At 43.5% G+C, this 23,984-nt stretch overlaps 1 long non-coding RNA gene across 2 annotated transcripts in view; it reads right to left on the reverse strand.

Annotated features, from left to right (window-relative positions):
• Positions 1 to 23,984, reverse strand: part of LOC102383024 — a 67,505-nt gene that overhangs the window by 38,047 nt on the left and 5,474 nt on the right. For both annotated transcript variants that reach the window (XR_323240.2, XR_001357628.1), the window contains exon 2: positions 6,919 to 7,010. This is a non-coding gene — a long non-coding RNA (uncharacterized LOC102383024). The remainder of the gene's footprint in view (positions 1 to 6,918; positions 7,011 to 23,984) is intronic.

Below are 23,984 nucleotides of genomic sequence, written 5' to 3' on the forward strand. Positions count from 1 at the left end.
AAAATGACATCTTCCTGAAAGACGGCATCCGTAAGTGGAGGGAAAAACATGGTGGGAAAGAACTTAAACCTGGTTATAGCTTCAGAATAACTGCCAGCTGACTTTGACTCTAGGAAGGGATCTTCTTCTCAGGCCCTTGTATGGAAGTGTATAACAGGGAAGGGGGAAAGGAGATCATAGCAAAGGGAAAACCCATCTTAGCTTCCCCCTCAAAAAACAGAAGACTTTGGAGAAACTGAGACTGGGGGGTTAAGAAGGGACCCCTTCCTCCATCCACCCCATATACAGTGCTCCGGATCACTGTATAGAGGGGCAGTGCTCCGGTGCAACAGCGACGGGAGTATGGTAGCCACACCAATACCATGAAGCCCCTTTCCTTACAGATGCAAAGCAGGTTGGAAGAAGGATGCTTAAAAGACAGAAAGGAGGAGAAAGAAGCAGCTGAAAGCAGAGGCAAGAGGAGGGGGCTGTAGCATGATCAAGATGCTGGTGTTGCAGAGGAAGAAGAGGGAAGGGGAATGAAGTGACTGAGTGCAGAGCAGAAAAGAAAAGAAGGTAGCATGCCAAGAACCGGTTGGAGGCAAAGCCACACAGAGAAGTGAAGACAAGCAGTTTGGACATGAAAGCAGCAAGAGGCTGGCTCGCTGCCTTTGCCCCGATCATAGCTATTGCTAATGGTTTAAACAAATGCGCCCTGCCCCGACATGGAAGACTGCATAGCTAAGGAGAAAGGGATCGGTTTACTGCAGCAGCTCCTTGGACACCCTTTTCCTTTTCTCACCTGCATCTTGTGCCTTCGGGGCTGTTTTCCTCTTCTCTGTAGGTTGTTCTTGGCAACACCAGTCAAAGCCTTTCGAGCTTTTGTCACAGCCACATTTTGCCTTGCAACAAGGCAGGCCGAGCCCCTGAGCAGAACTGAAAGAGGGGGGAAATGAAAGAATAATTATTTTGGGGAGGGAGGCGGCTCACAACTGGTTAGGTGCCATATAGACATCTCCGAAGACAGTCCTCACCTGCTTTAGAGCATGCAAAGATATAACTAAAAAGGCAGGGAGACAGTTGCAAGATCCCAATGGGGAAGGGAAGGATGAATGCAGTCTTCTTACTTCCACCTTTTTGGTTTGTTTGGTATTGATTTGCATAAGTCATTGATTTCATTATTCTCGATGGCTTCTCCACCTACTTAACCACTAGCTTGCTCGCTCTCCCTCTTTTTAATTTTAATGTAGGTGAAAAGAAAGAGTGAAGCATTCGTATGCTACAAAGCCACTGTGATTCTGATCTTGAGATCTGAGGGAGCCCTGCTAAGCAAAAACAGGGGCAATATAGGGGCAGGTGTGGCTACATGCCAGAAGGACCAGTGACCAGAAGGATTCATAGGTAGTCAGCGACAGCATTTCACTCGGCGATTCCTGCAGTGAGGCCCGAAACCTGGGTTTCCGCCAGACCCCGTCTTTTAAAAGAGCATCCCATTTAGACTCAAATGCACTTGGCCTGATGCCTATTGCCACTAAAAACAATGGAGTTAGGGGGATTTCTACCAGTTGGGAATCTAAGCACGCACTGTGAGATCAGGGGGCTTCTCCAGCACCGGACACAAGTTACTCTATCATCGACCCCCTTGTCAGAGCCTTTTGAGTATAAGCCACTGTCTGGACTGGAGATGTGCTTACCACTAGGCACTACCATTCTCCTCTCCCCCAAAAAAGCAGGTGTAGCAACACGCTCCCATCAGTGGCATTTCAAAGCGGGGAGACCAGCAAACTGCGGTCATGGGGAAGTTACTCGGCCCGGTCCAAAGCCTGCCCTCCTTCGCGTCTGCACGGCGTTCAGGAAGCGAACGCGACACAACCTGGGTGGGAGGAGAGCAAGAATTTGCCTCCGGATGACGATCTGGGGCTGTTACTTCTGCCGCAGGACTGGATTTTGTCACAACCTGTCAGCGGGATGTTGTTTCTCCCAACTGTGTCGAACCGCCTTCCAGACAACATTGAACGCTGAGCTTTGTCAAAACATGAGAGGCACTGCCAGAGGATTAGGAACTCATTTCAGTCCCTTTACAAAGCCATTTTAAGGAAAGAAGCAACATGTCAGGGCTATGCCAACAACTGACTGTACCAACAAGGAGGGATTTGACATACTTTTCGAGGCTGCAGTGACTGTTATAATAAAAGACAGCAGTGCATTAGTGAAAGATTTATGCTGGGATTTCAACAATGGAAAAACATGAGCCTTACTGTATTCTTATTTTCCCCAAGACAGGCAGCCCGGGCATGTCACACAACAACGTTTCCAAGAAGGCTGTTACAGCTTAAGAAATGCTGAGATGCGGGTACAAGAAGACAATTCCAGGAAGCAGGAGAGACCCTCAGCTCTCCAGATGGAGAGCTATATAGTGCAACCTCCCACGCCAGACGTCTTCGGAGAAAGTGCCCGCCTGATGCCAGGGGGTGGTGGTGAGCCAACCAACCAGCTTTGGAGAGCTCAACCCCCTCCGAGGCCCCTTCTTAAATGCAAGATTCTTGCTGGCATCAGGTTGAAAGCTGTCTGTGCCAGGAAGCATCAGTACCAATGTGCTCCATTTGCTAACAATACATTATCTGGAAACCCTATATTATTGCACTTACAAGTTCACGCTCGCACTTAAATTTGCAAGCAAAAATAGCATCGCGCAGTCTTTCGAAGCGCGCCGTGTCAAAGGAACGACGCGACAGGTAAAGGCAGCATCCTGCCAAAGACAAGGAGAGATTTTGTCAGTGACGTTCAAGAGAGTAGGACCAGACCCTGATGCAATGCAGGATTTCATGGGTGCTGGCACAGGTCTGCGCTCCAAACCAAGCTCTGCAAACTGTAGGATGTGGTGGGAAAGAATCCAAATATGAGAAATGACATTAAAGAGAGCATCGTTAACCCTGGAGCTCATTCCCCAGTCCTTTGTGCATGGGTTGCTCTGGACCATGGAGAAGAGTGGAAACAGGGAGTCAGCTGCTCTGTAGGCACGTGGCTGAGATGTTGAGGATGGGGGAAGGCGCAGACAGGTGCATGCTCATTGTTTCTCATCTCACAGGGCCAAAGTCTGGACAGAAACTCATGCAATGGGGCAACATAAAAAATGCTTTAAAATAATCGTTCCCTTATAACCATCTCTCCACTCCAGCAAAACACTGTCAGGGTCTTACAGCGACAGAGCTGGAGACTGCTTGGCACAGGGAGAATACCCAGACTGCCTTCACAAGGGAAGCCAGACGGGAAAGCAATCTCATCCCACCAGAGTGCTTCAGCTGTCGGTATTTGTTCCCATCCAGAATTAAAGAGTCAAAACCTCAAAATGTTTCCTGAGCTGATAATCCAGAAAGAAAGAAATTGAGTCAAAACTTCCTATGTCAATCCTTGGGGAAAGTTTTGTTGTGATGTTATACCACGTGATGCGTTTAACACGGTATAAACTGTTCTTTTTTTAAAGAGCAACATGGAATAAAATGAAATAAAATATTTAAATAAAAAACTTGCTTTGAATCAGAAAAGGCAGCTTTTCATTTGGAAAATACCCACACCAGCCTTTTTGATCATTTTGAAGCCTCTTTCAACACCGTTTTCAAGCAGGGATTCACCAAAATGACTCCTGTGCTGCCAACAATTTCTCGTGGGGGGGGGATTTTTTTCTGTGAAAATTTTCCCAGCTAGCTCTCATCCTGCAGACGGCTGCTGCTGGGAGAAACCGCGTGGCTCAGCTGGGACGGGTCTGAAAGACCTCGGGTCTCGAGATCTTCACAAAGGGCTCTGTGCCTTCGCGAATCTCCGAGGATCCCTTATAGGCATCCTGGGCACGGTCACCCTCGGGCCGAGGTCCAGGTTGGAAAGGGCAGACACCTTTGTGCCAAGTCAGCCAAGGGGAAGTCCATTTCTTTTCCCCTCCGCACGTTTATGAAGGGTCCTATCAAGGGTAATTAAAACAGATGGAGATACCAGGAGGTAGCAGGTAGACAAGCCGAGTGCTTCAGTGAATTTTGCATCCCTCTTCAGAGAAGCCTAATCCAAAACCCACTGATTTCAGCGAGAGTCTTACTACTGACCGCAACGTGAATCAGGCCCCCCATCGCACAAGGGGACATCGACAGTAGGAGCTGGCAGTCGCACTCACTTCCTCAACTGTATGAGGTCTGCGCATAGAGTTAAAAAATAAAGCTTCAGGATTTTTTTTTTGTCTTTCCCCCTCCTATTAGATGCAGGTGGGGCTATAAAACCTTCCTAGTGTGAGTCAGAGAACCAGACTTGGCAAAGCTGGGCCTGCCACTTTAAAAACAGAGCACTAATTAAATAAAGTAACAACAAGGGGAGGAAAAAAAAATATCTCTCTGTTTTTCCAATAGCTAATCCAACCTGAAATGAATTAAAAAATATTTTACCTGGACTCCATTCACATACAAAATAAGGGGGAAAACACACTTGAAAAAATTCACTTGGCTAAAGCCAAATCCAAATTGCCCTAGAATAGAAGTGCAGTTTTTTGGGTTTGTTTTTTTTAAAGGCATCTGGATAGATTCAAATTGGGCAAAAGCCTCCCTTCTGAGAAAAGGCAAAAGGAATGGGTTTAGCATCGCTGTTTCCCACATTGCCAAAGGCTTGAGATGCCTCTTCAGACTGATTTGGGACCAATCTGCACACGCCCTACTAGTACGACCAGTTCAAGACTTCGGTGTGCATCTTGGGAGACTGTAGCATTTTGCAAAGTTTCAGCTCCCAAAGTCACGTTACAAGTCCAAAGAGTTATCTTTTTTATTTCCCCCCTGAAAAAGGTGCAAATTTCTACGTCTCAGACTCGAAAGGCTCAAAAGTGTGACTCCTCAAGGTTCAAACCCCCAGAAATTCTGCATTTTTTATTATTATTTTTAAACTCAGGGTTTTTTTTAAATAAACCCATGCATTTTGGTGAGGTCTGGTCCTGACTTTTGAATGGCTGGTGTTGGGAGTTCTTGTAATACGTTTCTGGAGTATGCATCATGTTCCCTTCTAGGACCTGTTAAAATTACAGGGTTCTAGCTTTCTATAGCTGTCAGCTAATGAGACTACTGCTTGAATTCAAGTGGGAGAAGCCATAAATTTTGCTCGGACCCTAAATCTGAGCGTTATCACAGTCAATGATCCATTGGCTACATTTCTACTGTTTCTTGCAACCCTACAACAAAACTCCCTACAGGTTTCCTGCAGAGCAAAGCTCTGTGATGTGAAAACCAGGTCTAGGCTCCCCTTAAGTCTGCCCTTCTTTGCAGAGTCGTTTCCCTTTTGTCCCACAAGTACGTAGAGCGGTAGGATTTGGACTTTTGTTTAACCTGTCAGCCCAATCATAATATCCATAGCTGATATGAATTAGTTCATCTCCACCACAGAGCTTTCCCAGTTTACAGCAGCTCAAGGTCTGGCCCAACATTTACCATGCATGGAGAGAAGAGTTAGGCCCTTAGCCTCATAAGAAACCCTTCCTCCCCTCTACAGCCAAAGTGATTTCATCTTCCGCACATTCGCTCTCAAAGCAGTATCCTTGCACTGAAACAGGAATGCTATGGAAACATTTCAGGAACCGGTTCTGATTTCACACCCGTATATAGAAATGCTCCCATTTCCTTCAGGGGGTCTGGCAATGTTCTCACAGATTAAGACCCAAGGTTTTTATCATATGTTGTTTATATTAACAAAAAATGAATTCCCGACAAACATTAGGAGCGGCGGGACATTTACGTAAATAATGGAGACAAATGCTCGGTAAGAATACAACTCATAGGGCAGGAAATAATTGATTTGAAACCACAGCTAACTCCTCAGTAAAGTTCTCTGCACCTCCAGAATTAATAGCAGCTGACCTTCATGCAAAAACCACTGGCTGAAGTTATATGATCAGTATTATATAGCATGTCAGAGTAGATGATCACAGTGCTCCCTTCCTATAAAATAATTTAAGCCCAAATTATGCACAAATCCTGCTCACATGACAGTCATTCCATTGAGTTCAATAGAACTCTTCCCCCTTGAATAAAAAAAGGAGGACTTCCTGCAGAATTTCTCCCTACAATCGGAGAAGTAATAGACACAGAGCATGCAGCCTGAAGTTATTCATTCCCTAGATTTATTTTTATTGAGAGCTATTTATAGAAGTATCTGCAGCTGCACACCTGAGAATTTCTCTGTGCCCAGCCTAACTTACCCATTGCTCCTTCACGCATGAACCCAAGTGCAATAGTAGGCACGCTGGCTTTCCTGTGCACTGCTGTCTCCTGCAGTCTGTGCACTGTATCTATCTTCTAGGAATATGGTGCATTCTCTATGCCATTAACTTCACAGTTGGATGCAAGCTCAGGACCCATGCGCACTGGGGTGGGGCACCTATTATGTGCCATGATAAGGTGTGTACTACCCTTAATGCATTGCACATGCAAAAATCCCATTAAAGTTAATGTTAATTAGAACTCCAGCTATGCACTGTAAGGAAAACTTTGATTGGTGTGCATGGGAGGGCAGAGGTGGAGGAAAGATTTTACTGAGGACCAATGCAGTTCCTGCGTATGAAGCTTCTCTCAGTCTTCTCTAGCTTAATTCTGTCCTCTTTTACAACTGGGCAGCATCTCTGACTTTGCTGGCTCATGCATCGTCTCTGTCCCCATCCACAAAAATACTTAAGCACCTCAAACAGAGTGACAGGTATCCAGGTTGTAGCTGTATTGGTCTAGAGGCAAACAGAATCAAAACTCATAGCAGAGGCGGTATCTTGTATTAGACCAACTAGATATTTGCAAAAAAAAAAAAAAAAGTCTTTATTTGCAAGCTTTGGGGCACAGTCACCCTTCATCAGGCATAGGAGATTGCAAAAACTGTAAAAGTTCTCCTAGGTAGAAATGAAACCATAAAGCCGTGCTTCCTACCTACCTTTGGTGAGCGAAGGGATTTTAGGTTTCAAAGTATTTGTTTAACTTCCATTCAATCAAGTGGGTACGTGAGATTTTCTTTAGGGAAATTTACTGCGGAGACAAAAGGGAAAATAAAATTCTACTGATGGTGACTTTTCAGCAAGATGAACACTGCTTTTTTTTTTTTTTAAAACCATCATTTTATTTTAATACAGATGAGCACATCAGCTATCACTATTGCTTACAGGAATAGCTCCTATTCTCTCCTTATACAACTTTTATTGATGTCAATGGAAGGATAAAAATAAAATCTGCAATATTTTTCTTTTTACATGGTGCATATTAATTTCTTGCCAGCTATATACTTGAAGTTTCCTCGTTAAATGTTTTAATACAAACAAATTCACCATTTGTTTTAACGTAATTTCTTTTAAAAAGATGTACATGGCCTCTGTGAGAATTATTTTTGGAAGAAAATGAACTGTTAATAAGTCCTTCATTTAAGTTTCTGCACTTCTTAACTTTTCTCACCAGCTCTCCTCTGCCTTACAAAGTGCTAACAGGGCCTGTAAAAGTTCAGGAAATGTGCAACATAAATAGTTTCTGCCTATTAGCGCCAGTGAAATACTCACCGAGCCAAATTTTAATCTTGGATATGTTCGAGTGACTCTTGAGTAACTGAAGTCAACGGTTATTCTGGAGTTACACTCCGATTCAGTAAAAGCACGACGGCGAGACATAGGCAGAGGCACAAGATTTAGCAAGCGTCTAAGTGCTGTTCTGACCTGGGACTTTATTTTTAGTTGCAGGCAGCAAACAGATTTTGGCTAAGTAAATTCATTAGTGTTACCTTGTGAATCTCTTTTGCATCGCCGCAGCAACTGCCAACTTTCAGACGAGTATATAGTAATTGCAAAGTATCCCTTCGGCATTATAGTGTGGGCACGCAAGAAAAACTGAGCTGCATCTAGATCAGTACTAATCTTAACTGATTTTGATCGTCAGCTTCATGCCATTCGGCCATTCGTTGCACGGCATATGTTGAAATACAACCTGCTTTTCTAAAAAATTAATGAATTTTATGTGCAGAAACAAAAATAACTTATCAGCTATTATCTTGGACCTCGGGTCTTTAGAAGCACGTCTCTTCCTATCCCCAACATTTTTCACATTTATCTTTCTTTTCAAAGGTTATATCTATTTGACTCTCAAAACTAACTGGTTCATTTTTCAAACAGCAAAGTGTTTTTTCAAGGAAAAAAAAAAGAAAAGAAAAGCATCTGCATAAAATATGTCTATGCTCATTAGATCCATTTTCTTCATTAAATTCAAGTTTCTACATCCAAAAGGCATAAATCTGGGTATCGATTTAGTCATAAAATAATGAAACTCCCAGCAGTCTTCTAAAACCATTTCACTTGGATGAGCATATAAGCTTTTAAAATATCAAGCTATTCCAGTATTTAATACACATAACTGCTTCCAGAGGTCTAAAGGCAATAAGGCACATCTCCCCACTCCATTTGAAGTAGTGTCGTTTGAGCTAGCCAATGCCTCACTACTGGTTTTAAAGCTTTTGACTGTATTTTACTCCGGGTGCGTTTGGTACATTCTCAACATGGACGATACACCCTGGAGCCAAAATCAATAACCTATAGAATCAAAGCTCTGTAAAGTAACAAGAGGGTCTTGGTGTTGTATGCCCATAAAATACATTTCAGTCTAACGCCGTGCTTCCAAAATAGTCACGTTCTGAATTTATTGGCCTGGTCGGACAAGATATCATCCGACTGTACCTCCAAAACCCCTCTTCTGCCTTTATCAACAGGAGGAATAAAACCCCAATTGCTCCACACTTTGTATTCATGGGCCAAGCCTTCTGTCCTTCTTCACACCGAGTAGCACCTTATCATACAAGTATCTCTATTAATTTCTGCTGGAGTGCTCAGCCGGGATGAAACAGGCTACCGTGCATAGAGCCAATGCCTGTCTTGCGGACCATACACATTGCACGTGAGCACTATTTTGAAAGGTTTCATAGCAGAGAGCTCAGTAATGGTAAAGAGGACTTAACGGTCTCATTCAAGCTGGCCTTCTGCGTGGAACTGAATTTAACCCATCAAAAGAGTGGTAAAAATTAAGCTAATGGTAAAATATCAATGTTTTACTTTGAAAACCTTGTACTTTCCATTCACTGCTAGACAAAAAAAAGAACCTCATGTAGACAAATGCCATGTGTTATAATACTGTGCTTTTCTAGTGGAAAAGTGCATACACATTACGGTGGAAAATAACCCTTTGTGCTAAATGAGACCATTTCCTGCCTTGACATTTTTTCGCTAGTCTGCAGAGTTTAACAAACAAACCCACCTTGCATAATAAATCATATGCTCTCTTGGTAACTAGAAATAACCTTCTGAGTTTAGGGGGTTACAATATATTTTGTGCTCTGATACTTGCTCCGAGTTCCTCCACAACCTGTTCTCTCTCTTGCCTGTAACAAAGGGAGGCTGGATTCCCCGCCACATTATTTCGGCTTCACAATGGTCTAACACCAGGATACACGTGACCGTAAAACTAGAGTAACAGATCCTCTACGGCTAAATATAAGGGAGAAAATGGCTTTCAAATGATCTTGAAGAAAGTGGTACTATCAGATTTCAGTAGAGATGCTGGGATAATGTAGTCATTAATCGGGGCCAGAGTATTTATATTAAGATTATTAATGTACACACAGTAACATCATTACTCAGAGTTTTATACAAATTCTCTCGACTCTGTTTTGCACAAATAGAATTCGATTTGAAAGATGATCTTAGAGTCCTTAGGTTGAAAGCATATAATATACACAAATTGGGCCAAATCCCCTAGTCCATCACGCTGACTTTAATCAGTCTCCAAAGGCTTCAAGCGAAGCTAATAAACTTATATTTTTATTCTGACATACCCCTCTCTTTCCAAATGATCTAATTCCCGTAAAACACAGCAAGGATCTCTACTAGTCTTTTCCCAGACACATTCACATAATCCTTATACACTAAACACCACAGAGCCTGAGATATGGGACCGTTTACTTGCCCAAATGCTCGTGTTTCTCTCAAGACGGTATTGCTTTCAATATGCTATTTCCTGAACACCGTCACTATTGGTTTGTTCTCCGAAGTCAAAATGCTTTTGTGACTCCTATCCACTTGCAAAGCGATTCTTCAGACCCGGTGGCAACGGGCAGACGGTGTGCTTCTCCACATCCTTGTCCCCAGAAAAGGGCACTACCCAGTTTTGAAAGCTCGAACAGCTGCAGAGTGGGGACGCAGTCTTTGCTTAGTGACATCTCTTGTTTTGACGGCTGCTTTCTGGCCACCGGAGACGCGGCTGACCAAATGTGCTAGGAAGCCCATTTCCAGTACAGTGGACAAGAGCTTTGCATGACAAACTGTAATGTCTGATTTTTGTTATACCATCTGTCCTCTAGTTTCCAGAGTCTCACATCAGAGTCTTGATGATGTATGGTTACGCATGGCACTATCATTTATCTAGTATTATGTGGTTAAACAGATGCAAGCTGAACATAACAGAAAAGGAGCCCTTCACACACAAGGCTGCACGGAAAGCAATGCTCTTGAGCTGTCTGCAGACTCCAAGATTAAGTGTAAAAGCTGACAGGGGGAATATGCATTAAAAAATGTGTGTTGACAGAATGATTTAACTAATATTTTAAAGGCAAAACATCAACTACATTTCCATATCATTTATAATCTTAGCAAACAAGGTATTACAAGGCAGGCTAGCCCCTTCTGTCATCATCTCCTTATGCTCTACTTTATTTTACCCATCTAGAATGTTTTAATGAAAGGAAGCTCTGGGACCAAATTTTCAACTGGTGTAAGAAAAGCTCCATTGCTACCAAAAGGTGCTGATGTTAGGGGAGATGTGCTGACTTTTATCTGCTGGTGTGATCATTTTTATACTTGGATAACTAAAAAAAAAAAAAGGTCTAATTAAACACACTTAATCAACATAAGCACAACCTAAAAACAAAAAACAAAAAACAAGCATACGTACAAAAAGAGTAGAAAACGTCAATATTCCCTTTATGAAAACTAAATGCTCTGGAAAGTTCCCATCCTCCCCAAGAGGATGAAAAGATCATGATGAGTTAAGATTCCTGGCTTGCCTCCCTGTTAAGAGATACACAAATAAGATGATTTGAGCTACAGTATCATCCTTGTCTGGAGAATACTTGGCTCTCGTTCCCCTTTTACACCATGGCAAACCCTACCACACCGTGTTCTCCCACAGCCAAGTCCTCAGCCTCTATAGACAGTTGATGGATCGATGTCAGTTCATACCCACTCTGCATCCGCTGCCCAAGTTTCTCAGTGAGGAAAAGTCTCTCAATGCAAACAAACTCCAAGCTAGGCAACGTAGATAAACTGGACCGGCAGCTTGATTGGTGAAGGGGTTTCATCCTCACTGGGCGCATCTACATGTGCATTAATGCACCATTGCTACTGCGCATTAAGTTAGTTCCTCTTATATGAGGTAGTACATAAATGCACAGTAGCCGGTGCTAATGCACAGTAGCAACAGCACAGTCTTTTTGTGATGCTTAATGCGCAGTAGACAAATTCTATGGCGCATCAGCACAGTTTTTGCCATGACACGCTAATGCGCCGTAGCATTAGTCTACTGCACGTTATCTCATGTAGATGCACCCACTCACTATGTACTGCAGCTACATGCCCACGGTGTCAAGATCCTAGTCCAGGGCAGTAATGCCCCGTCCTTACCTTGACCAGTTAGTGGGCTGTCACTATTCACACTTGCACAGACTTTGAAATTCACCTAGAGTTTCCAGCTGGAGCGTGAGGTCTTCCTACAGCCTGTAAGGGATGACAGCAACTACCTTCTCATGGTACCTTCTATGAGTAGATGTAAAGCGAAATAAAGTCAATGCCAAGGCAACTGGACTTTCGATTTTTCCAAAAACTCAATAAATTACTTTCCAATTTCGATACACTAACTACAGGATAAGCCAGAGCAACCTCTCCTATCTACAAGAGGGAAGCTTGACTGTTCTTCAGCTTAATGTTGAAGGCTATAATTTGCTCAAGCAATCAATGCTGAAACGCATCACCAGGGAAATGAAACCGCATGTAGTCCTTCAGCAAGAAACACATATAGAGCACCTGCAGAAGATGAAGCTCTCAGGCTCCCGCCTTGCAAACTCTGTAGCCAGCAGGATCCATGGCCTTGCTAACTTCATCAGAAATGACCCGCCATACACTACCCAAGGACCTCACACCTTTCAGAGTGCAACAGAACGGAGCACCTTCCAGGTCAATGACACAGTCATTCCCAATATATACAAGCCACCCTCTGCTGTGTTATCAATCACGTCCCTGCCTATTTACAACGAGATGACATTATACGCAGGTGACTTCAACTGTCAACATCAAGATGGGGCACACTCCAGTAACAGTAGCAACAAAGACAAACTTGGTCTCTGGAGAAGCCTGAATGATATAACCCTCATATATGGCCTGAGGAGACATGTACTTTCCACTCTGGACGTTGGAACATGCGGACAAACCCAGATCTTCTTCCATGATGGAAGGACAACTTGCGTAAATACTGATAAGAAAAGTACTTGACGAGTTTCCATCCTCTCAGCCCAGACTCTCACTCATCAGTCCAGACCAGCTCCAAGATGGATCGGTAGAAATAACAAAGGCTGACCAATATGTAGAAGACCCGTCAAAAACCAACATTGATCAAGGATACAATACAAACTGCCCAATTGAAATAGCCAAACTGTGTACCTAGAGGCTATAGAAGCCATTAGATACCATACTGGGATGAGCACTGCAAAAAGCTCTTAACATCATCAAGCAATGCAATGACCCTGCAACTGTAAAAACAACTACAGAAAAGCTGGCTACCACACTTAACACTATCAGAAAGGAGAGATGGCTTACTACCAAAGGATTGGTTAAGACCCACTCAAGTAGCCGGTGAGGGCCAAATTGCTATGGCTCAACCTGTTTTTAACACTCAGATTGGGAACTAATAACTTTAGAGGTCATCCATGACACCATGGCAACTGTTAAGATTGTTTGAGATGTTTTGGTTCCTGAGAGAGCAGAGTTTTCATGGGAAAGTCTCTCTTTTCAAGCCCACTAAGCTCAACAGTGGCAGGCTCCAGGACAGAAATTGAATTTTTTTTGTTTTGTTTCATATTTAGGTAACGGGATGTGGTTTTTCATAAAATCATAAAGAAGTAGAGCTCAAAGGGCCTTCAAGAGGTTATCTAGCCTAGTGGTTCTTAACCTTCTGCACCTTACATCCCACCAACCATTTTATCAAAAAACCCTGGTCCCACCATGATAAAAACAAAACCCCAATTTTTGCAGTTTGAGATATCTGTTGATTCATCTATCTGAAGTGCAAACAACTTTGATTTTTTCAATCGGGCAATGAGTTGAAGTCCCACCTACATGACCTTTGAGTCTCCAATAAATGATATTGTCCTGCCTAACAAATCTTGCTTCTTTTGTGTCTCTGAACCATCATGGCTGCAATGTGGATGGTAGGCGAGGAAGATGAAGATGTGAATCCTTTTGCAATTTCCAGCTTTGAAAGGCAATTTGTTCCAAGAATATCACAATTCTTGTCCATTAACAACAATAAAGTTGCCACATTGGTTCTGGAGTTGATGTTAAGTGGAGATTCCTGGAAGAATAAGAATTGCTACTAATTAGAGATCTGGGCGGTGAAGGCCTCCAAATGACACAAGTCAGGAGGTAACTACCAAGTTGAACTTGCTCCAACCCAGGTAAAAATGTTAGAATTTAGCTTTGTGAATGGAATGATACTTTTACTGCATGCACAATTAGCCCCTCAGATTAACAACTTCTTAGCAACTCTGTTTCTTAAAATAGGGAGTTAAGAGTGCAGACTTTTATCTTATATAATCCTTTAAAGAAAAAAAAAAAAAAGAGAGAGAGAGAAAGAAAGCTCAGACACCTTTTGGGGGTTTAAACATCAAACCTTCAGCCTGAGACCTGTCTTTATCAAAGGAACTAGCAGCTCTATCTAGGGTTTATGTTCTTTAGAGGAATTCCAAATTGCCTGTTGTTTTTATAGACTGCCTACATAACAACCTCCTACAGTATTTAAATTTTCATAATTTTCTTCTCCTAATGCGATCTTCACATTTAAATGCACACAGAGTATTTTACATTTATCTATTTAATATCATCGTTATGGCTCCCTCTAAATGCCTGTTATTCAACAACTTATTAATAGTGAATTGTTTTTTGGAACAGAAACGATTTAAATTTAGTTAGCTTGTGGTGATTTCCGCTATTTTCCCAGACAGAAAAAAAAATAAAGGCAAAGAAGAATATATTTATAAAGCCTGTTTATCTGTTTAACCTCAGCTATATCATTATTATGGAGAGAAATAAAGCAGTTATTTGCCCTTTTTTTTAAAATGTTTGATTTTTAGACATTAGCAAATATTGCTCCTGTGAAGCAAACTGTTTATTACCAGTGCTTAATAAGTCTTGGTATATTAATAAATATACTAAATAGAGGTTTCCTTCCTCACCAAGCATTTTAAGGCTTTTAAGTATATTCCACAACAAGAGAGAGGTATCTTGTTATTGGCGAGGTATTTCTATGAGCTGACAAATGATGGGGGATCAGAGATGGGCAATGGGTTGCTCCAGGGGTCCAGCAGCAATCTGGGCCCAATCCTCCCACCTCAAAACTCCGATTCAGTTGAAATGTAATTTGGTCTGTAATTAGGTCTTAATCAAGACCAATATGTTCACACTTGCTTTACTTGAAGCATGTGATTGTTCCCACTGACTTCCAGCACAACATCTATGAACAGGCTTGATTTGATGGAGGTTTAGTCCCACTGTTTGGAAGCAGTAGTGAATATAATGTGAGTGATGGCGGCAGATTCTGACATGCATCACAAAATGAGAGACAAAAAAGCAATGGAGGACTACAATCGGGCAAAGCAAAATTTTAGAATAGCTCACCATCTTTATTCAAATACAAGACAAGGTTTTTTCCCCCTCATAGTTTTATAGTTCATCGGGTCGGAAGGGACCCAAGCAGATCATCGAGTCCGACCCCCTGCCATGGGCAGGAAAGAGTACTGGGGTCAAACGCCCCCGGCTAGGCGATTGTCTAGCCTCTTTTTGAAGATCCCCAGGGCAAGGGCAAGCACCACTTCCCTTGGAAGTTGGTTCCAACTCTTAGCCGCCCTGACTGTGAAGTAGCGCCTCCTGATATGTAGCCTGAATCTACTCTCGGTCAGCTTATGGCCGTTATTCCTTGCAACTCCCGGTAGTGCTCTGGAGAACAGGGACTCTCCCATTGCCTGCTGGTCTCCCTTGGCCACTTTATAGATGGCCACCAGATCCCCCCCCCAGCCTTCTCTTGTGGAGGCTGAACAGGTTCAGGTCCCTTAGCCTCTCCTTGTAGGGCCTGCCCTGCTGCCCCTGGATCATGCAAGTGGCCCTCCTCTGGACTCTCTCCAGGCTGGCCACATCCCTCCTGCAGTGCAGCGCCCAGAACTGGACGCAGTACTCCAACTGGGGCCTGACCAGTGTCGCATAGAGGGGGAGGATCACCTCCTTGGACCTGCTCGTGATGCATCTGTGGATGCACGACAAGGTGTGGTTGGCCTTCCTGACTGCATCCCCACATTGGTGGCCCATGTTCATCTTGGAATCAATAGCGACTCCAAGATCCTTTTCTGCCTCTGTGCTGACAAGAAGGGAGTTCCCCAGCCTGTAGGTCTGCTGCTGGTTCTTCCTTCCCAAGTGCAACACCTTGCACTTGTCTGTATTGAATCCCATCCTATTCTCATCTGCCCACCGCTGTGACCTGTCCAGATCTAGTTGTAGCCTGTCCCTCTCCTCCAGTGTGCCCACTTCTCCCCACATCTTAGTGTCATCTGCAAATTTGAACAAGGTGCTTTTCGCTTCCTCGTCCAAGTCGCCAATGAAGATAATGAACGGTGCGGGCCCGAGGACCGAGCCCTGCGGGATCACACTGTCCACGTTCCTCCAGGTCGAATAAGACCCTTCCACCACCACTCTCTGGGTGCGGCCCTCCAGCCAATTAGCGACCCATCTGACTGTGTAGGCGTCAACACCACAGTCGCCTAATTTTTTAATGAGGATGGGGTGAGAAAGTGTCAAAAGCCTTCCTAGAGTCCAGAAAGACTACATCCACCGTGACACCTGTGTCCAAGGCTTGTGTGACCTGATTGTAGAAGTTCACCAGGTCGGTCTGACAGGACCTGCCTTGAATGAACCCATGTTAGTTGTCCCTAAGCATAATCTCCCATGCTGGTCCCTCGCAGATGTGCTCCTGGATAATTTTCTCAAAAAGCTTCCCCAGGACCAAGGTAAGACTAATGGGCCTATAGTTTCCTGGGTCCTCTTTCCTCTCTTTTTTGAAAATGGGGACCACACTAGCCTTTTCCAGTCCTCTGGCACCTCACCAGAGCACCATGAGTGCTCGTAAAGCTGTGCCAGGGATCCCGCAATGACCTCTGCTAATTCCCTCGGCTCTCTGGGGTGGAGGTCGTCAGGACCTGCTGATTTGAACATGTCCAGTCCCTCCAGACTAGGTGCTCACTGACCCTGGGTCTGGCTGTGCCTCCCCTGGGTCCGTCCAGATTCCCAGTGCGGGGATGTTCCTGTCCCTTCTCAGAAAAATGGAAGAAAAGAATCTGTTAAAGAGATTAGCTTTGTCATCTGGTGCTACCACCAGATTACCAAGCATGTCCTGCAGAGGCTCCCCAGTGCTTGGTACCTTCTTTTTTCCCCCCTATGTATTTAAAAAAGAACTTCTTGTTGTCTTTGATCCAGGTCACTAGTCCCAGTTCCATCTCTGCCTTATCCTTCCTAATAACCCCCCTACAATCTCGAGCAGTAGAGGTATAATCCTCCTTGATGATGGCCCCTCCCTTCCATTGGGCGTATGCCTCCTTTTTGGCTTTGAGATGTTCCTGGACGCTTTTGGTGAGCCATGGGGGCTTTTGAGCGCTCTTGCCCCCTTTGATCTGCATGGGGATTGTCACCTTTTGGGCTTGGAGGATCGTCTCCTTAAGGAACGACCACTCTTCTTGCACTCCCAACTCCCCTCCCCTCCGGCGGGGCAGGGGCGCACCCAGAGTGTGGTGGTGGATGGGTGGTGGGCTTGCACTGTTCATTATCTTCATTGGTGACTTGGACGAGGGGGTAAAAAGCACCCTGTTCAAGTTCGCAGGTGACACTAAGATATGGGGAGAAGTGAGCACACTAGAAGAGAGGGACAGGCTACAACTAGATCTGGACAGGTTACAGAGGTGGGCCGATGAGAATAGGATGGGATTCAATACGGACTAGATATAAGTAAATGCTAAAACGCTGCTCAAACACGTGTTTATGAAACGCCTGTACAAAAAACTTGCAGCAATTCCAAAAAAGGCAACATGCAGCAATTCAGGATGAATTAAATCTAGGAATACTATATGCAAATTGCTACACCCATGTTTAATTTCAAGGTTATTGTTTTCAAACTTTCTCCTCACTTCCACATGCTTAGGGAGAGCAAAGGAGAAAAGGAAAGAGCTGCCAGATGAAACAGTTGCGGGGGAAGCAGAAGGCAGACAGCTACCCAAGCCCCCAGATTTATTTTCCCTCCTATGGCAGTGGGAGCTGTACAAATTCAAGGCAAACCTCCAATAAATGGATTTTATACCTGTAAAATTATAACAAATTTATCATTTTTCCATATATAGAATCTAATTGGGTGGGGGGGGAGGGGGGTCATCTATTTATTTGAGTAAACATGGCTATAGTCTCAAGTAAATATGGATATAGTACTGCTGACAAGCAGCGCATACAGGAGCTGGGTGTCATATTTGTTACCTTGGACAATATACTGTCTTCTTTCTGCATACATTTGTGCAGGACATCAGGTCCATTGCTGTTGCAAAACCACTGGTCTGTTCATTGCCACCTTCAGACAGACTTGCTGGTGGCTCTGCCGCTGAGGAGAAAGACTTTCCAAGTAGCCTCCATCATGCAGGCTGACCAACCTTACATCGCTTCTATATTCAGATCTCCAATGGACTTAAGTAAATCTTATACCCTTTTCCATGCACAAGACTTGCCTCCGAGGAGATCAAACTCCACCTGGCCTTCCCCATTGCCCTGGGCTCCCTCAGGAACAGCAGCATTGTTAGAGATGTCATGTTTCTGCTGCTGAAGTAGCAGATATGATGTAAATGCCTTGGAAAGTTAGGCTGAGCATCCATACTGCTTTCAGCAAAATCCCTCTATTACAGAGCTCACCTCCTCTATAACAGCAAAGAGGATGAGAGCAAGGCAAGGGCACGTCTACCACATGGGCATTTTCCCCATTTGCCCTGCTACCCTCATGTGCTATAAGACAACTTCTCCCACCTGTGCTGTGCAAAGAGATGGGCACATACTGCCCTCTCCCTAATTTATTGTTACCTTAACAATGGGATGCTTTGGGAGAAGGTGGGAGCTCCAGTTTATTTATCTAACAACCTTGATTTCCAGAAGCTAAATTACATTGGCACAGTAGGATATTTGTAGGTCTATTCAAGGCAGCTCAGCTACCAGGAAAGTTAATATGTGCCTTGCATTTGCTGCCTCTCATTACAAGAGAGGAAAGGGAAGGAGAGCAGGCTGTCGCGGTTAGCACACAAGCCAATTTGACTATTACAAAGCTAATTAAATAAGTCTCCTGTACATAATATATATCATCTCCAGATAGCAGCATACTGTTAAATTCTTCATCTTATTAAAAGCTTGCATTAATGCTTTTCCAACATAAATTCCCACCACGGACAGGTACTATTTGAGGAGCCCGACAATAGAACTGACCTAGATTAGGCTGACAGTGCCAAAAGATGTATCACCCATGGCTGTCTTCAAGAGAAGAAGGATGAGGAATATATTCTCCATTATTGCCTAATGCTGATGTACTGGCATTATCTTCAGAAAGCCACTCCTGCCTTGCCTTCTGATCTTTCAGTACAGTAAGTGGCTATCCCACACGGAGGAATGAGATTCTACATTTGCCACATCTTATTTCCTGGTTTATAACTCAACGGTAGTGGGATTTAATGGAGCAACGATAATGGCTTAAATCCGTTGATAAGTCCTCCTATAGTTTACAAAATTACAGGAGAAGTCAGATAATTCCAGTCTATTAAGTTCACTCATTGAGTACAGCATGCTGAGAGAGAAGTTTGTGCTCTTCAGGAGCACAGCAATATGAATTGCAGCTCTTTAAAGAAAAGACACAGGGCCTGACTCTCAGTTATTCCTTCCTCGTGCTTGGGACTGGAACGCGCAGTAGGACACAGGAGATGACAGTAGGACGAAGATCACTCTGCTACTATTCAGAGACCTATGCAATGTGAACTAGGGGGGCTTTAAAGATGCTTCTACAAATATTGCTGGGACACGATGGAGGAGCAGTAGACTGTTTGTAGATGCTTCGACAAACAGCTGTTAACCATGTGTCCCCCGCAGTGCCAAGCTCCCTTGCAAGCTAAAACATCCTAAATGCTCTGACTTAACATGCTGCAATCTATGGACCCAGCAGAGCAGAAAACAGTACGGGGATGCATTTCTACCCTTCAGCCCTGGGGGCAGGGAGCAGTGCTGGCATAGTACCTTCATGCTGTCTGAGGTTAGGGACCTGTTCTCAAAATGCATGCTCAGGAAAATATTTCTATCCCCTCTATATGGCCAGGAACAGGAGTCTAGGCATCCCTAGAGCTAGCCAGGGCTCTTATCAAAGAATCCTTATTCAAAAAGTAACTGGCAAGCAATCTTTTACTATCGCACCACTTGCAATGCAGAAAGCAGAGAGTGCTGAAGAGCAGCAGTGTTTCCAACCTGCATTACTGAATATTCAAAAGATATGAAAATAACTTTAAGAGTCTCAGAAAATAGAAATTCCAAATATTAATAGGAACCCTACCATTGACTTGAGCACAGCACTCGCATTGACATTGTGAGATTTCTCAGTCTTAGACACTTGATTGACACTGACGGCTCATTGAAAGCATATGCAATGTCAGTGCTATGGTGTTAGGCTCTTCCCTGACTTTGTAACAGCTCCTTCAGATTTTTTAACTCCTCCCAGTGACATCCCAAGGGCAATTGTATCGACAGAATAATATTTCTGTTACAATGTCAGTGTACGAGATACCTTCCTTTTGAGGGAGGTGGGGTGGGGGGTGGGGAAAAAAAGTCTCCCGTTGTCCTCAGCACATAGCAGTTCCCGGGTACGGTGGTCAATGGAACCACTATGGATGATGCATAATATAAAGTGACACAGCCTTGGCATTCAGCCACGGATGGGGATTTTTCTAGTTAAACCACATTGAATTTTAGGACTCGATTTCCAGGGTGCTTGTGTATCCAGAAGTCAATGAAAGCCAAGGAAAACTTTCACTGAAAACCCCACATCTATGATAAACAGGCCCTGTTTGCGTTTTGCGAGTAGGAGAATGAGGCCAAGGATCTATGTAGGAGTCACATTTCTCTTTAGTAATTCATTGGAGCATTTCCACTAAAATGTCCCATGTTAGAACTGACCTCACGGACCTATTTATTTGCACTAGAAAAGGCTACAGAAGAAATGCTCTAGAAGCCCAGTTAATTCCCTGAAAGGTATTCCCTGTTGAAAGAAGTCAGCAGAAGTCACACAGATATCGTCCTGTCTTCAAAACCCATCCACTAAGAAATGGATGTGCACAAAAGCAGCCTATTTCCCTGATGTCCCAGAGGGGGAAAATACTCTATTGCCACCCACTTTTACTATACTTTGGGGAGAGGGAAATGAGAGAGAGAGAGCCAGAGAGAGAGGGAGAATAAAAGACTTGGAATAAAAGATAAATTACCCAGACTCACTCTAGCTTTAAGAAGATAAAGTGAAAATGAATGTCACCATGTGTCACCTACTGATTTCATCTAGTAAGAAGGAAATTCAGCGTGGATTCAAAATACAGGAATGAAAAACCCACTGAACAAGCAATGGAAGAGGATGGGGGTCAGATGGATCCTCAACTGGGATAAATGGTCGTGTCTGGGGTCAGTGGAGGATTTGGTCCAAGATCTTCTGAAGATATTTCTAAAATACACATGCATTCCCAAAAGAGGAACAAGATAGATTCCCAGTTACACGAAGCCCCTTTTTTCCGACTGTCTCTTATATTTCCACCTATTTCACATGGCCTGAGTGGCATAAAGCAACCTTAACCTAAATAAGCCTCTGGGCCACTATTTTAGAGGGGTGCATCCGATTCACTGTGAAAATCTAGGACAGACTTTCTGCCTCCTTTGCAATGGAGGTTCCCCCAAAATGCTTGAATTACCCACAGAAATGTCCCTAACCAAAGGAAGAAAAGTGAAGTGACAATAATTCATCATCATAATCTGGTTGATCAGCTGGAGTACAGAAATAAAAATGCTACCTCTTAAAATAGAAGCCTGAATTATCTTGATTTGTACATAGCAATAAGTGACAACAACTTTGAGATAACACTTCTCCTTATCCACATATTCAAACACAAAGTCAAAGTTGAGTGGAAAAAATATTGCTGCCATGAAAGATAAATATATTACTTATATTAGCTAGAACAGGAATATGTGCCACTGCATAAATATTTAAATACAAATTTGGAAGCTGTATATTTTAAAGAAGCCTAGGCCAGTAAGTATCAGAATATAAATTCATGTTCACAATTTCTTTTTCTAAAAAACCCTATGAATGCTGTTTCACAGAGCAGACATGGTAATAATTTGCCTATGTTGTAGAGATATTCATATTGCACTCTGCTCTTTTGCACTCTGCTCTGTTAACATTTTCCATTTGCTTTTAGCCCAGAGAGAAAAGTAGAACTACTGACTGTAAGTATTTCCATTCAAATTCCTTATATTTCATAAAAGGAATTATATAATTTGTAAGTCTCATGCCATGACCAAGACAATTTTTCCCATATAGACTATCAACTCTTTGACAGACTGCAAGCAATTCAGTAGTTTTAGAAGGCAATAAATGGTGGTGCATACTTTGAACTGATGGGAAGGACATGGGGTTTTTTTTACTCCATACATCTAAGGTAGTCTTTGGATCGCATTGCTACAAAATATCACTAAAACTAGGGTAGCTGCAGAGAATCTAGGGTTATAAAAACATGGATTAAAAAACCCAAAAAAACTTTGAGAGTTTGGAAGGGAAATCACAGGACAAAAGTCAACCTGTTGCTACCGTGCAGTAGGAAGAGACTCTCTCTTTGAGTGCATTAGTCCATCACTCCTACAGGGTTTCTTGCTCTGAAGTAGCTGGCATTGACCATTCCTCTGGACAAACCCACATATTGACCTGATCTGATTATTTCTTATACAGTTGTTAATTTATGAAAGCCTAATTAAGCCTTCCTCACCGAGGCAACACTAGTATTTAGCTTTGACTCTGCAAACCACTGCTTAAGATGACTTACAGCTCTGTCCCAGGGACAAGTCGAAAATGTTCAAACAAAACACCGAGTAACAAAGGAAAGATTTAGAATTAGCCTGGCGAGTGCCATGACACTGAAATTTAAGGCATGCCAAGAAGGTTGTGATTAAGTCTGTGAAGGAAATCGAGTCTGGCCACATAATTTATAAGCATCAAAACTGCTTAAGTGGGTCTAATAATAAAATGGACATGGAAGAAAATAAGCAAGTCTCCTCTGGGTTGACCTCAACCCAAAAAATTTAAAAAGGCACTTAACTCAGTTTGGGCTAGATCCAGAAAAGGGACTTAAGTAACTTGGAGGCATTTGGCTCTGTAAGGGAATCCAGATCCCTGTATTAGGTACCTTGACTCCTTATGCAGAGCATGGAGAGAGCTAAGCACCTGAGAACAGCACTGGCAAACCAGCATGCAGAGAGAGCAACTGCCTAGGGAAGTCACTAAGAAAAGCTAATGCCAAACGGCGTGCAACTGAAGTGACACCCCTCGCTGCAGAGCTCCAGGGGCATCTCCACTCCCTTGGGATTCACAGCCCAGAAACCTCTTTGGAAGATGCACCTCCGTCTTTAGAAAGAGGACCAGATTTTAAATGCAGCCACTGGTGAAGGCTGTTGCTGCTCTTCCTCCTTGACGAGTACATCAGCGGCTACCGCATGCAGCCGGCAGGCGGGGTGACTCGGGTTCAAGAGGAGGAACGTCCCTTGGGGGAGACGGGCATGCCTCACTTCTGGATTGTAACCGGGCATGGGCTCCACACTCAGCTGCTCAGTCCCATCAGGAATGACGTGGTTTTGGGCATGCCAAGAAATGGCAAGGGGGAACTTAATTGTCAAAACCTGAAAAACATCCCAAATGTAGGGACCCACAGGGTCAGGAAGCAGCTGATTGAGGGTTTCCAGGCTAGAAGGTGTACAGAGTGGCTATGGTGGCCTTGCTAAGGCTCTAGGGACATTAGTTTGAGTCTTGCTTTGGACTCGCACTGAAGGCTGCCCGTATGAGACCCAGCCATAAACAGGTGCCTGGTCATTCAGGCGGGAGAGTCAAAGGCAGCTAGACGTGACATTAGTCCTTTGTGTGCTGTCATCTACTTAAAAAGCTGCGCTAGCCCAATGGTAACCTCAGGCAGACCTCCGAGTGTAAGTTAAGAGAAAGATGGTAACTAAACCAGGTACAAAAAAAAAAAGTTGAAAGGAACACACACTGATGTGGAAAATGCTACTTAAAATCATGCTATGCTAATGCACTGGATAACTCACAGAAAAAAAAGGAAATCCCAATTACATCAAAGAAAGAAAGGACTGAACTTTGCAACTGTTTTTTTTTCCAATTTCCAACTGGTTTGAGTGCCAATGCATGACTTTTACTCATTCAACATGCAGCAATTGCTCAAAAAGGAGTGGCTTGCATATGTTATGCATCTGAAAATGAGAAGTGCAAATGGAAAAGGAGTTTTAAGATATTTGGAACAAATCCCGGTCTCTCCAGTTTATTCTACCTTACCATTGT

The sequence above is a fragment of the Alligator sinensis genome, unplaced genomic scaffold (genome assembly GCF_000455745.1).
Source record: "Alligator sinensis unplaced genomic scaffold, ASM45574v1 scaffold121_1, whole genome shotgun sequence".
NCBI classification, from domain to species: Eukaryota; Metazoa; Chordata; order Crocodylia; family Alligatoridae; genus Alligator; species Alligator sinensis.